At 46.1% G+C, this 15,412-nt stretch overlaps 1 protein-coding gene across 13 annotated transcripts in view; it reads left to right on the top strand.

The window, feature by feature from the left end:
- Positions 1-15,412, top strand: part of ANAPC1 (anaphase promoting complex subunit 1) — a 394,152-nt gene that overhangs the window by 81,870 nt on the left and 296,870 nt on the right. For 2 of the 13 annotated variants that reach the window (XR_012502946.1, XM_074354502.1), the window contains exon 49: positions 997-3,225. The exons of the other annotated variants lie outside the window; for them this stretch is intronic. The gene's annotated coding sequence lies outside the window, so the exon portion shown is untranslated. Of the gene's footprint in view, positions 1-996; positions 3,226-15,412 lie in introns of those variants that run through there. 13 annotated transcript variants of the gene reach the window in all.

Raw genomic sequence — 15,412 nt, 5'->3', positions numbered from 1 at the left:
ATGCCATTCGCCCAGATGGGAGGATGGAGGGGCCACGGATCACTTCACCCTCCCTGATCCTTCTCCAGGCAGCCTGGCCCTCAGAGGAGCGCCATCCAGTAGAACTTGCTGTGATGGTGAAGATGTTCTGTTTCTCTGCTGTCCACGATGGCAGCCATTAGCCATGTGGGGCTACTGATCATTTGAAATGTGGCTGGTGAGCAGGGGAACTGTATTTTAGACATTTATTTAACTCATTTAGAATTAAGTTTGAATAGCTGCATGTGACTAGTGGATGCTGCGTTGAACAGTCAGCTCCGTGTCGTCCCCAAACCTGCCACACTCAGTCCTGCCCTTGGCCCTGACATTGCCTTCTCCGCAGACCTTCCCTGGGTATCCCACACTGTAAAGCTCTCCTACTCTTGCACACGCCCCATCTCTAGGTTTCATTGCCTTTTTAAGAATTTCCTTCTCTGCCTTTGTCACTGGCTGAGAGCAACTTATTTCTGTGCATGTTTGTGTGTGTTTTGTCTCCTGTGAGCATTAAGACATCAAGACCTAGTTTGTTCTTTCATCACTAATCACTAATATCTTAACTGGAAGAAATAAACGTGGGCAGAGGATTCCCCCCTTGATTTGTCCTGGAATGTCTTGATAATTGAACACTCAACTATGAGCTGCTTTTTCACTTCTCCCTCCAAGAGCTTGTCTCAGGAAACCCTGTCAGCACCACAGCAGGACCAGAACATAGAAGCGGAGCCATCTGCTCCCGTGCCACCTGGATACCTGACAGCTTCAAGCCCTGGGGGAGGTTTGGGGATGATCCCAGAGCCACTGGGGTCCTCAGTTTAGAAGGGCCCCGGGACTCCACCAGCTCAGCACACACCCAGCAGCCGGTAGAATGCTTCTTGGTCTTCTGGACGGTAACTGGGTCTTCTCCTCTTGTTTATCCTGAGTTTCATCCCCTCAACATGATTGACAGTCCATATGTTCCTCTTCTGCCCTCTCTTCCTCCAGGACTTCAGTTCAGAGACAGCTTCCAAGGAGGTGGAATTGGAGGTCAGGGGAGTGCTCTTCCGGGCAGCTGCAGGAACAAGACTCCACGTGAGCACGGACCTGGCCCCCGGGGAAGTCCCGAGTGCTTCCCTTTCAGCTCACCCCGAAGCCTGGACCCTGCCCCCTAGGACAGGATGACAAGTATTCCTCAGCAGTAACTGATGCTCCGTGCAGGGCCACGGAAGCTGAGGGGTGCCTGAGGACACATACCTGCCTTGACATCCACCAGTCTCTTCCTCTTGTGGCCTCTTATCCTCCTGGTTCTCTGCTTGGGGACAGCCTCTGGAGGCTCAGAACTGGAGGCCGGAGGGCTCCTATTCCGAGGAGCTGCAGGGAGAGAGGACGGGCCCTGTGTGATCATGGGAGGAACCCACCTGGGAAGTACTGGGTTCTTCCCTTCTCAGTCACCTTGAGGACTTTGCACGTGACATCTGAAGGGATAAGAGAAGAATGACCATCACCCCCTTTGCACTTGTCTATAAAGGAGGGTAGGAATTGAGTTAATATTTACCTCTCTTTGCCAGGCACAAGCTGCTCTCCTGTGCCCCTTTCCATGGATTAATCTGCCTGGGGGACACCTCTGTGGAGACAGATGTGAAATTCTCTGGTCATAGATGTCTTTAATAACTACAGGTGAACAAGATAGTGACCTCCGGTCTCGCCCTGGACACCTTTTCCCCTGCCCTGCAGGCACACACTCAGGTGGGTCAAGGGAGGAAGTGATGCTGGAGCCATGATGACCTGTCACCTTCATTCATTCAGAAACATGACGGGTGAATGGCCACACACACCTGCTTTCCCTGCCATGCACTCCCTCTTCTGACTCTGTTCCTGTTGACTTGGAGCCGTCTCTGAGCAGCTGGTGTGGAGCTCGGAGGAATCCTGTCTTCTCTGGGTACAAAAAAAGGGGAAGGAAACCAACTTGATTCTCACCAGGCCATTTCTTTTTGCTTCATCTGCTTCTTGTGAAACCCAGTAAGAATTAAAATGGCAATAATGGTAGCTAACAGTTACTGACTGTTTATTGAGCTTCTGATATTGATACTGATCGATCAGTGTGTGGAGAGTTACCTCGTTCAGTCTTAATGATCTGTGAGGTGAGGCGTATAACTTCCCTCATTTGCAGTTAAGGAAGCAATGCTGTGATCTGTCTAAGGTTTGACCCCTGACCGTGGCTAGAGTTCTTTGGACTCAGGATTAGAGCTCGTGTCTGAGCAGTGCCCAAGGGAAGAATGGCTGGTGGCAGTGACACCACTAGGGTCCAGCAGGGTGACCTTCATGCTTATGGCATCAGCTTTGCCTGAGGATCCCTGTGAACCACCGGAAAGTCCTGGGCAACCAAGCCTGGCAGAAAGATGACCAGAGTGGCCCATGTCTGTCTGAAACAGCCCTTGAAGCTGATGGAGGCAGTGCCCCCTCGAGAAGCTCAGTGCCGCTCGCCCTGTCTGAGGGCAGTGTTCCTCCCTCTTCTTGCTCTGCCCACAGTCCTTGTGGCTCCTGAGGCTCACGGGCGAGTTCTCCGGGAGTGGCTTTACTCTCTCCTCCTTCTGCAGTATTTGTTTTGTTCTCTTTCCACCCACATCCCCTCCTGTTCTCTCTTCCCCTCAAACTCGAGACTGGTTTGTGTTCCTTCTGTGTCCCCAGTCATTCATCTGGAGATTCACAGGTAACCCCTTCCACATCCCTTGCGACTCCTTTGGGAAAACATAGCTCAGGGTCCAAGACTCAGTTTGGTACAGAAAAGAGTGGCGCCCACCCTGAGTGAACACCTTGAGGCAGTGTCAAGACCTCGGCCCTCACACTTACTCAAGACGCAGCCTCGCAACAGCAGGAAATCGCCGACCGTGGCCAAGTGTTTGGGACCCAGTGGCTCCTGAGATTCCGGAGCCTTTGCCATGAAGCACTGATGATGTCACACCATTCCACCAGGAACTGCTCTTTGGTTTATAAAGGCACTCAAGGAAAAGGCCATGGGCCTCAAGGGGGAGAAATGAGTGTCCAGCCCGAACACACGGGCCACCTCCTCTTATCCCAACATTACCTCCACCTTGAACCTCATCTTGTGTTTAATCAAGTCGATTAACGATTCCAAACGTAAGTGATATGTCCACCTATCCAACAGTGGAGAAAATACAAAATTAAAACTTGATTAATTTGTCATTCATAATAAAGAGTTATTAATATAATTTATTTTTACTGTCTTTTTTTTTTCTTACTTGTGTTTAGTTGCAATCATATTAAGATTAAAAACTTAAACTTTTATCATACAGAGAGATCCTGTATATCCTTCACCAGATTTCCCCTGGTGGCACAAACTTGTGTAACTATATAGCGCAGTGTCACAATAGGAAATTGACACTGGTGTAATCTGTTGACCTTATTCAGATTTTACCAGTTTGATATGCAGTCGCTTATGTATAGATTTAGTTCTATTCGATTTTATCATGTATGTGATTAAACTCATGTACACCACCACCAAGATACAGAACAGTTCTGTTAGAACAGGTCCTCATGCTACTGTTCTATACTATCCCACCCCAACCCCTGGCAGCCACTAATCTCTTCTCCATCTGTGTCATTTTGTTATTTAAAAATATATAAGTGGAAACGGTGTGTAATCTTCTGATTTGGCTTTTTTTTCTTTTTACTTTGTATGATTCCACTGAGAACTACTTAATTCACTGCATAAGTCAATAGTTTATTCTTTTTTATTGCTTGGTGGTAATCCATGGTTGTATGGTAAAGTGCATATTTAGTTTTGTAAGAATCTGCCACACTCTTCTAGAGCAGCCGTATCATTTTACATCCCCACCAGGCGTGTATGAGTGATCCTTTCGCCACATCATTGCCAGCATGTGGTGTTATCACTATTTTTTTATTTCAGCAATATCTCATTGTGGTTCTAATTGGTATTTCCCTAATAGATAATGCTGTTAAACACCTTTTCATCTGGTTTTTTTTTTTTTGCCATCTGTATATCCTCATTGTTGAAATGTCTGTTCATGTTTTTTTCTAGTGGAATTACTTCTTTACTGTTGAGTTTTGAGAGCTTTTTATGTATATCCCAGATACACATTCTTTTTAAGATACGTGGTTTGCAAATATTTTCTCCCAGTCGATAGCTTGTCCTTTCATTCTCTTAATAGCCTTTCACAGCAGAAGCTGTAAGTCTTATGAGATCTGATTTATTACTTTTTTCCTTTTTTGAAATGTACTTTTGGTGTCAATCTGAAAGCTCTTCACCTAGCCCTGGGTTCCAAATATTTCTCCTATGTTTATTTTCTAAAAGTTTTACATTTTACATTCATGTCCATTATCTACTTTGAGTTAATTATGTGAAGTGTGTGTGAGGTTTAGGGTAAAGTTCAGGTTATTTTTCTTAAATTTTAATTATTATTTTTAACTTTTTTTTTTATTGAGTTATAGTCATTTTACAATGTTGTGTCAAATTCCTGTGTAGAGCACAATTTTTCAGTTATACATGAACATACATATATTCATTGTCACATTTTTTTTCACTGTGAGCTACCACAAGATCTTGTATATATTTCCCTGTGCTATACAGTATGATCTTGTTTATCTATTCTGCATTTTGAAATCCCAGTCTGTCCCTTCCCACCCCCCGCCCCCTTGGCAACCACAAGTTTGTATTCTATGTCTATGCGTCTGTTTCTGTTTTGTATTTATGTTTTTTGTTTTCTGTTTTTTTAGATTCAGCATATGAGCGATCTCATATGGTATTTTTCTTTCTCTTTCTGGCTTACTTAGAATGACATTCTCCAGGAGCATCCATGTTGCTGCAAATGGCATTAAGTTGCTGGTTTTTATGGCTGAATGGTATTCCTAAAGTTCAGTTTTTTCATTGCCAGCGTTCTATTGCGCCAGTACCATTTGTTGAAAAGGCTGTCTTTCCTTCACTGAATTGTTTTTGCATCTTTGTCAAAAGTCAGATTTTGTTTCTACGTTCTGCATTATGTTCCAATGATCTACGTGTCTATCCCTCTACCAAGACCACGTTGTCTTGATTACCGTAGCTGAGTGGTAAGCCTTAACGTCAGGTAGAGCCATTCCTCTCACTTTGTCCTTCTTCAAAATTGCTTATGCTCTTCTAGGTCCTAAGCCTTTTCTTATAAGTTTAAGGATAAACTTATCTCTGTCTATAAAAGTCTTTGCTTGGATTTTGAAAGGAATTTCATTATGCCTTTAAATTAACTTGGGGAGCATTGACATCTTTACTGTGTTGTCTTTGACTTCTGTTCACAGTTCATCTAATTCTAGGTCTACTTATAGGTCGTCTATCTAGGTCTTTAATTTATTTCATCAGCATTCTGTAGTTTTCAGCATAAAAGTCCTATACATGTTTTGTTTGATTTATACCTAGGTATATACTTGTCTTTGGAGCAATTGTAAATACTGTGTTTTTAATTTTGGTTTTCACATGTATATTGTTAGTATATGGAAATATGATTGATCTGTGTGCTGCAAACTCGCTGCATTCACTTATTCTAGGAGTTTTTGTGTATATTTCTTGGGATTTTCTATGTAGACAATCATGTTATCTGCATATAGGGACAGTTATTTCTTCCTTTCCAATCTGTATGTGTTTTATTTACTTTCTCTGCCATCTTGTGCTCATCGGAAGTTCTAATGCTATGTTGAGTAAGACTGGCAGCAGTGGGACTTGCCTGTTCCCCATCTTATCAGGAAAGTATTCAGTCTTTCACCATTAAGTATAATGTTAGCTGTAGGACTTCTAAAATGTTCTTTTTCAAGTTGAGGAAGTTCCCCATCCATTCCTAGTTTTCTGAGAGGATTTTTTTTTTTTATCGTGAATAGGTATTGGATTTTGTCATATGATTTTTATGCAATAATTTATATGATCCCATGATTTTTTTTAGCTTACTGGTATGGTGGATTATATATATTGATTTTTAAATGTTGAAACAGATTTACATCCCTGGAATAAATTCTGCCTAAGTCATGGTATATAATTCTTTTTATACATTACTCGATTTTATTTGCTAGTATATTGTTGAGGATTTTTATATCTAAGTTCATAAGAAAAATTGACCTGTAGTTTTCTTTTATGGTACTATTTTTGTCTGGTTTTGGAATCAGGGCATACTAGCCTTATAAAATGAGTTGAGAAATGTTTCTCCCTCTTCTATTTTCTAGAAAATATTTTCTAAAATATGTGTTAATTCTTTAAATGTTTGGTAGGGTTCCCTCCAGTGAAACCATTTGGACCTAGAGATTTCTTTTTTGGGAGATTTAAATTATGAATTCAATTTCTTTGATGATTAGAGGATTTTACAAGTAGTCTGTTTCATCTTGGTTCAAATCTGCCAGTTTGTGGTTCTGAGGAATTGCTCCGTTTCTTCCCTTATATCCTTGTACTGGCTGTAGGATTTGTAGTGATAGCCCCTTTTTTATTCTTTGTGTTAGTGATTTGTGTCTTCTCCCTTTCTCTTTGTCAGTCTTACTAGAGATTTACCAATTTTATTGATTTTTTTCCCCAAAGAATCAGCTTTTTGTCTCATTGATTTTTTTCAGTTGTTTTCTTATTTTCAATTTTACTGATTTGTGGTTGTATCTTTACTGTTTCCCCCCTTGCTTGCATTGAGTGACTTTGCTCTTCTTCTAGCTTCTTATTGACTAGGACGACTGGTCAGGGAAGGGTCCTCTGAGACTGTCCTGCACAATCCCCGGGATACTTCTTAGTCTCTGTCATTCATGACCCTTTGTGTCCTTGGCATTGGTGACCCCAATCCCTGCTGGTTTCCCTACCTCCCTGGTCACCCCTCTCCAGCCCCGCCCCATCCCTGACCCAGACACTGAATGTCCTTGAGGCTAGACTGCTTTTCTTTCCTCCTATGTTCTTTTTCTGTTCAATTTCATCCTTCCCTACATGTCTTGGTTATTTATCACCCACATGCTGAGGACAGCTGGTATTGTATCCCTGCTGCCTCCTTAGTGGCCTCACACGTCTCAAATTCACTATACCCAGGACAATGCTCATACCTTTCAGATCAAGCGTACTGTTTTCTGGTGTTCCCTGTTTCACAACACGTTACCCCCATCTTCTCAGGGGGTCATCATGACACCTCCCATCCTGTCCCCTTATGTCCAACCCATTAGTACATTCCTTTGACCCCAACTCCTAATGTTTCCTTGAACCTGGTCACTTCTCCCCACCTCCTATGGTCCCCACCAGGTCAAGCCCCCGGCAGCTGTCACTGGCGTCACCCAAGTGGGTTAACACTGGTCTTCATCCTTTTGTGCACAGACTAAACCACTTCCTACCCCAAAACTGGAGTGGTTTTTGAAAAGCTCAAATCCAATTGCGTCTTTAATGAGTTTACATTGCTCTGAGGTCACTGTGACATCTCTAATGGGGGAGGTCATCACCAGCCCCCTTCCCCTTCTCTCCCTGTGTCCAGCCTGACCTACTGTGTGATGGCCAATGAGCTGCATCCCTCAGACTCTCCCGGGGACCCTCTTCTTGCCTGGCCTCACCTGACAAGAAGCCCTCGGACCCCCACCCCCTACAGGGGGGCGTATGCACCCTGGCTCGATCAGAGCCCCCTGTCTTATGCTTCACTTGCATGTTTTCTGCTCTTGTTTAATGTCTACATTCTCCACGTGACTGCAAGCTCCCCAGGGCAGGGTCCAGGCTGGCTTGGACATTACACTGTTGAATCCATAGGGCTGCCATGAAGTAGATGCTCAGTAACTATCTGGTGAATGAATAGATTTCTCACTGAGGGAGGAACTGCAGGGGCTTCTGTTCGAGCCTCAGTGCAGACCCCAGATGCCTGTGCTGTTGTGTTGCTTCCTCTGACGCCCTGCAGCGCCCCCCGCACCCCGAGACTCTGCTCCAGGCGCTGCCGTCTCCCTTGGATGGTTTACTCGACTCCATTCCTGCCATCATCTCAAGCCTTGTCCCTCTCCCAGGACTTAGCTCTTCCTTCCCCTCAACAGGCACATTTTTGAAGTGATCACTCTTGGGGATTTTACATACTCATTCCCATTATTGCTCCGAATTCTTTGTGAATGGGCTTCAGAGCATGAATATCCTCAGTGGTGGCACTTTTCATAATTTAAGATTAGTTTTTATTTAGGAAATAGCCAAACATTTGTTGGCATCAGGGGTGCTCCTACCATAAGGTAGGTGATGGAGGGGTTCCCTCCTGCTGCTCTGCCTGGAGCCTGGCCAATCCATATTTGTTCAAATGAACCAAGAAATGAGGCAGTGGCTCCAGCATTGGGGATGCACATTTGGTTGTGGATCTTTCAAGTAGGAGCTTCCAAACTGTTAAGAGGACACTCAGATACCTTCATGTTGGTGTGTTTGCTTTGGAAAATAGACAATAAAAGAATCATTATGTTATAGTTCCCCTTCCCAACAGCTGACCCAGCAGCCCTCCTCCAAGTCTAAGTGTGCACGTGGTGAATAATGCTGCGATGTCAGTTCCCCTTGTCCTGGCAGCAACAGACCCAACGGGCTGCCTCTTTAGACAGTAGCTCAGGTGTTAGGAGCCCTTCGCTAGGGAGTACAGGACTGGAGATCAGTTCCAGTGTGGGGCAATTGGTTGGTGGCATTTCTCAGTCCCCTCCTGCCCCGCAGGGTGGGCAGGGCAGTGGTCCTGGCCAGCTCAATGGCGGGTGGCAAAGCCCTGTCCACCTCTCAGGTGTTTGCTTGTGATCCCATCAGTGGCCAGTAGGTGGCACAAGACACACGCCACCACCACTAGCTTTGCTCCATTCAGCCTTTCTCAGGAGGGAAAGATCTATTTCTCATCTAGCCTGGGCTTTATGGCAATGCTTAACCACATGGAAGGGAACATGCAATAACTACTGGTATTTCTGTAAACACGCACGCTAAGAGCAGCTGCCAGTGGGGATGAGGACAGAGGGAACACTCAGTGAGAGGGTTCTTGAGGACAGTCTATAAAAGGAAAACCCTGTGGGTTTTTAATTTAAGAGCCTCGCAGCTAACCTTTGTGACTCATCGAAAGAAACACTGAGAACCCGGAAGGACAACGATAATACATTTTTTGGATTGTAACCTGGTCCTTGTTCCACGCAGCCTCCTCCCCTCTCCCCCAAATGGCAGGTTTCAGAAGGGCCAGGCTGCACCTTCTGAATTGACCTGTTGGCTTGTTTTCCTATTCTTTGGTCCCGGAAGGTTGCCTGCTTCTTGGGTTCATCCTTTCTCTGGAGGAAAGTTTACTTGAATCTCATTCTTCTATTAATAAAATTGGCACCAGATGGATAAGAAGCTCAAGAGGAGACACATCGCAACAAAACAAAAAGTGTGATCTGGTCACCAGTGGGGCAGTAAGGATTGGGAGCTTTTAATTTTAATATGTGTGGACACTGAAAAAAACTGTGATAAAATACACTACATAAAGTTTACCATCTCAACCCTTTTAGGTGTGTAGTTAGTTCAGTGGTATTTACTATGTGCACAGTGTGTAACCATCACCACCATCCATCTCTGTAAGTTTCCCTCTTGTAAAACTGAGGCTCTGTATCCATTAAATACTAACTTCTCATTGCCCCCTCCCTGTGGATCTTAGCAACCACCATTCCACATTCAGTCTCAATGAATTTGACTGAGTACCTCATCTAAATGGAATCACACAGTACTTGTCCATTTTGTGTCTGGTTTGTTTCATTTAGCATCATGTCCTCAAGGTTCATCCATGTTGTAGCAGGTGTAAGAGTTTCCTTCCTTTTGAAGGGTGAATGATATTCCATTGTATGTATAGACCACATGTTGTTTATCCATGCCTTTGTTGATGGATACTTGGATTGCTTCCATCTTTTGCCTATTGTGAATAATTCTGCTGTGAACAGAAGTGTACAAATATCTCTTTAAGACTTGCTTGCAATTCTTTTGGGTTTATACGCAGAAGTGGAGTGGCTGGATCATGTGGTAGTTCTATTTTTAATGTTTTGAGGAGCTGCTACATTGTTTTCTGCAGCAGCTGCACCATTCCCACAACAGTGCACGAGAGTTCCAATTTCTCCACGTCCTTGCCAACACGTGTTATTTCTGATTTTTTAAAATTTATTTTTATTTAAAAAATTTTTAATAGCAGCTATCCTGATGGGTGTGAAGTGGTGTGTGGACACGAGACATTGTATCTGTTTTGTTTTTTTTCTCTCGGACTTTGTCTTGAGGTGGGCTGGGCAACCTGGTACCTTCTTATGACAGTGGCAGTAAAGCTCGCTCTCCCCTGTGCCTTCTCCTCAGTTTCCACCGCCAGAGCCCTTCGTGTGTGGGTACATCTAAGTCGGGCCTCTCCACCCCGCGGCCCCACTTGAGAATAGATTCATTTAGACCAATCTTAGGTCGCTGGGATTTCCTGAGATGTCACCAGGCCACTGCTGAAGAGGGCGCAGCTATAGGTCCTTTGAGGACAGGAGCCAGGCAGGCTGACTTGTTAACTGCACTGTGCTGCCCCCCTGCCCCCCCCCCCCCCAGGTGGAAGGTCCCCGGAGTCGCTTCCTCACCAAGCCGCTGCCTAGAAGGGGGCTGGGGCGGCTGGGAAGCTTCAGGTCCTCTGCCTGGTCACCAAACCTCCAGGCCTTTGAACCAGCCAATACCGCAGCCGGGGGACGGCGCATGCGCAAGTCTCCAACGGGAGCAGGAGCGCGGGAAGAGTGCCTGCGGGCATCGGCCAGACGGCCCCCTTGCCTTCTCTGGGGTCCACTGCCGTGGACTGTGCTGGGTCAGCCTCTTATTTCTAGAGTCATTTATTTAAAACAAAAAACAAAAAACCTTCTTGCACGTCTCCTAAGAGCTACACGCCGTGGCGGACACAAGTCGGTGAAGGGCAGGCCGCGCTCAGCGAGCTGCGCAGCCTGGAGGCGGCGCCCGCGCGGTGCGGGGTGTGAGCGCTTCTCGGTGAGCGGCCCGCGTGCCGCGGGGCGGGGGCGGCGGCGGGGTGCTGCCCTCGGGCAGGCCCGCACCGACTCCCAGACTGGCCACCGATTTGCTGTGTCCTTGGCACAAATGAGAGCAACGAGAGCTACTTTGGAGTTGTCAGGAGGCTTGAACAAGATAACGACACAAATAGAAGCCTCTGGAACAGAAGCGAAGGTGCGTGTCAGTGCTCTCACTCTTTTTCCTCTAGCCGTCTGCTTAGCACTAGATGCAAGTGTTGCTGAGCCCATGTTTAGGCAGAGAGAGGAGAAAGGTCCGAGTGTGAGAGTTGGAGCCTCGCTCTTACACCTGCTTTCAGTGAATAGTCAACAGGGACGGCTCCCTGGCAGAGGAACAGGGCGGGTGTGCTCCCTGCAGGGGGTAGAGACAGGCAGTCACAGGGGAGCGCCAGCCACCCCCTGGTCAGGGATGCATCCCTGCCCTGCATAGTAATGACCTCTTTCTGGTTAAACTGGGGTTAGGACTTCGGAAGGGCCTCGCTTTCCAAGTGAAGGCTCTGCCCAGATTTCTGCTGTGTTCCTGTAGTCAGCCAGCGGCCGAGCTGCCCAGAGGCAGGTACAACTCATTCAAGTGCAGAAGAATTCCAGTTTATTATTTAAAAAAAATAATTCATTGAGCATTGTAAGCTTTAAGACATTTGTTGGCCGATAATGGGCTGTTCATGGGTAATGGCTTTTTATTAAATGGAAGCTAATAACTTCTGGAAGGTTTTCCCAGTAATCATCTTGGTTAATGGTTTATAGTTTGCCTTCTACTGATTTCATCTCATTCTTCCTTTACTACACACCCATGTGATTACAAGGTGCCCCATTTTACAGATGGGGAAATGGAGGCTGCGGCTAAGCATGCAGGAAGGCTGTGAGGGGGTGACTGGAGCAGACCTTGGGGGTCAGGAGGACATGCTGATTTCAGTCATGGCTTTCTACCACGCGTCCCTAATCCTGGTCGGTTCGCCTCTGTCTTTGGCTGTAGTTCTGTTGGTCTGAAATAAATAGAGTGCCAGATATTACTCTAGCAAAAATGGGTTTATTAGGAATCAGCAGAGAATTGCAGTTTGGGGTCTGCAACTATGGTGAGCCACGTGCAAGGTCCCGCACAGCTAGGGAAAAAGGACTCTTCTGTAGAGGAGAAGAGGCAGTTGGAAGGGCTCTAGTAAACAAAGAGTGGCTTTTCACCCGCTGAGTCCTTGCCGGGAAAGGAGTCTTCTTCCTCCTGCCGGGCTCTGCTATGTTTGCCGGGAGTGAGAGCTCCCTCTTCTGGTCTCCAAACTCTATTTAGTTCAGATTTCTTTTTATTAATTTTTTACAGTTCTGAGATACACCTGCTGGTGTTCGAGAAGTTCCTTTTCCAGGAGAGAAACTTAGTTTGCTTCTCAGCTTTGGGGCAGGCGATTTAAAATACAACCTCGTTGTATCTGTGGGTGTGGAACTGAGGAAGCAGGTGATGAATGCAGATCCCGCTTGGCCACTCATGAGCTAACGACCCCGCACATTTTCCCTGTAGACTAAATCTTTCCCTGTGTCACAGCTCTTCTTCTGTTCACTAACCAAGAGCAGGATGTGACTGGTCATTTCTTTCCCTGGAGGGGCTACAGAGCACAGAGAACCCTCCTTCCTCCCGAGGGTGAGGAGCACAGCCCTTGGGAAGAAGAGGACAGAAAGTGGGGCCTGCTCACTTGACCAAGATGGCTGGGAAATTTCGAAGGTTATATTCTTTGCTGAGTCAGGGCATTAGCTAGCCTCCTCCCTTTTTGCAAATTCACTGGAGTTCTGTTGCAAATGGCTCAGCACCTTCTTGTGGCTTTTGAAATCGAGAATGTAAGCTGCGTTCAGCAGGGACTGAGGGCCTCGACCGGGGGTGCCCCACAGTCCTTTCATGCCTGCAACCTTTAATTTGGGGGCTATTGTGGTCTTGCTGATGTTATTCAGGGTTTTGGCTTCAAGAAAATCTATGATGATGTCTTTGTTATTTCGCAGAAATTGGTAGCAACAGCTGGCATGTGATGTGGTAGCGCTGGTTCTCCTGCTTGCCCAACACCTTTCCAGGACAGTGAGGGGTGGACAGGGAGTGTGGTCAGCTCGCTGACCTGCAGACACCAACTGTGGGCACCTCACATGCCTGTTCAAGAATTTTCCCAGGCTCAGTGCGTATGGCAATTTGAAGACCATAATATAGACGACTTCCATCGTCTGTCCTCTAGAGAAGCAGCTTCCTGGTTTGTTTCCTAGGGAGGAGGAAAGAGAGAATTTTGGTTCTCTAGAATCTGGCCAGACCCGACGGGGTGACATGTCTCAGTACTTACATCTGCAGTGTTCCTGTCCCTCTGACTTTCACAAACTCACCTTATTCCTTTGAACCACAGACGCTCATGACTCATATGACTTGGGATCTTCCGTGTTGCTTCTGGTGAATTTCTACAGATCAGGTCTTTCTTTGGTGGTCCAGGAACTCACAGGGTTGATCCTCGGGGCGGTGTTCCCCTCTGGGCCCCTGGGGCGCCTGCTCCATCTCTGCCTGTGCCCCTTCGTGGTGCTGCATGAGCGATCACCTGGGACACACCCCTCCTCTGTGGGGGCCCCTCATTCTTGGGGGGAACGAAATGCATCACCTCTGCGATGGAATGCTTTATGTCCATCTGCTTTCCCTGGAATACATCAGTGGTCAGACTGTGGATCCCACGCTGGCTTTCTGAAGGTGTGTCCTGACATAGACCACCTTGTTGTATAAAGGACGGGATGAGGGGTTCCCTCCCGGCCTCTCATTCCTTGGAACCATGGCTTTCTGTTGGAACAGAAGTGCAGACAGTGAGCACAGTAAAGAAGGACAGGGACAGTGGGGAGGGTGTAGCTCAGTGGTAAAGTGGGTGCTTAGCATGCGTGAGGTCCTGGGTTCAATCCCCAGCACCTCCATTAAAAAAATAAGTAAATATATTTATAATATATATATATATAAATTATATATATATAATATATATATATATAAATTATATATATATATAAGCCTAATTACCGCCACCCCACAAAAAAAGAGAATTAAAAAACAAACATAAAAGGAAGGACAGGGACAGATTCTGCAGGCTGACTTTCGGAGAAGAGAAGTGAGGACCTTTAAAAAATATTGAGATATAATTTATGTAAAATAAAATTGACTCACCTTAACGAATTTTAGTAATTGTATGTGGTTGTGTAAATACCCCCACAGTGGAGATACAGAACACTCGGTTACCCCAAGAGAGTCCCTTTAACCATCTCTGGAGTCACCCCCTCCCCTTGGCCCTGGCAACCAGTGACCTGTTTTCTGTCACTGCAGTTTGCCTTTTCTAGAATTTCAGATAAATGGAATCAGACAGTGCGTAGTCCTTGCATCTGGCTTCTTTCACTCAGCATAATCTGTTTGAGGCTTGTCCATGTCGCTGTGTGTATCAGCTTGTTCCTTTTTATCGCCAAGTGGTTCTGCATTGTATGAACGCACCACAATTTGACTACACTCACCAGATGATGGACATTCAAGGTGTTTCTAGTTTGGGGTGATTATGAATAAAGCTGTTATGAGCAATCATATACAGGTCTTTGTGTGGACTCCTGTTTTTATTTCTCTTGGGTAAACACCCCCAAGAGTGGGTTTGCTGGGTCTCAGGGCAGATGTATGTTTAACTTTGTAAGATACTGCCTGCCTGTTTTTCAAGGCGGCTGTAGCAATTTGTTTCCAAAATGGGTACTTTTAATCCAGGACGTAGAACTGGCCCTTCCTGACATCCACGGGTATCTATCCGTGCAATGACTTTCGAGAAGTTTATCGGATCCCACATGTAATTAAGGTATGTGGCTTTCAGGCAAAAGATGATTACATATCTCTATATGAGACGGCCCCAGTTTTGAACTCTGAGGGCTGTACAAAGGTTTGTTTTGTCCTCCCGAGGAAACCAAATACATCCCGCCGCAGTCCGTGTGTGAGTCAGGGCTCCTGAGTGTCCTTTCAGCCCTCACGTGTCAGTTTTGCATGTGTGCCTCAAAGGGGAGTTTCAAGTTCATCCCGTGTTGAGATAATGCCTGAGGGTGAGAGGAAGAAATATCTCTGGCTGTCAAGTCGGGTGGAAAGCGATTAATCATGGAGGTTCAGCGGCAGGCTGAACTGTTCTGTTCCCTGACCTTTATCTCACATGCGGCATGGGCAGGCGGGGTCAAGTTTAAATCCAAGATGACAAGTGTCTGAGGCTAAGCAAGGTTCTTGCTGAATGCTTGCTTGGGGTCAATGGCTCTGTGTCTCGCACCTGGTGAAACTGACTCCCGATTGAAAGAAGAGTTATGGGCCTGACACACTTGTTGACTCGGCTTTGGGCTAGAACTTCCTGCATGGTTTTCAGAACCCTTTGGGTGTGCTGGGGGCATCCCGGGTTTTGGCAGCACCTGAGTCGCTCATTTG

This window comes from Camelus bactrianus, chromosome 28 (assembly GCF_048773025.1).
Source record: "Camelus bactrianus isolate YW-2024 breed Bactrian camel chromosome 28, ASM4877302v1, whole genome shotgun sequence".
Lineage (NCBI taxonomy): Eukaryota > Metazoa > Chordata > Mammalia > Artiodactyla > Camelidae > Camelus > Camelus bactrianus.
The sequence above is the reverse complement of the archived record's forward strand: the minus strand, read 5'-3'. Positions and strand labels throughout refer to the sequence as shown.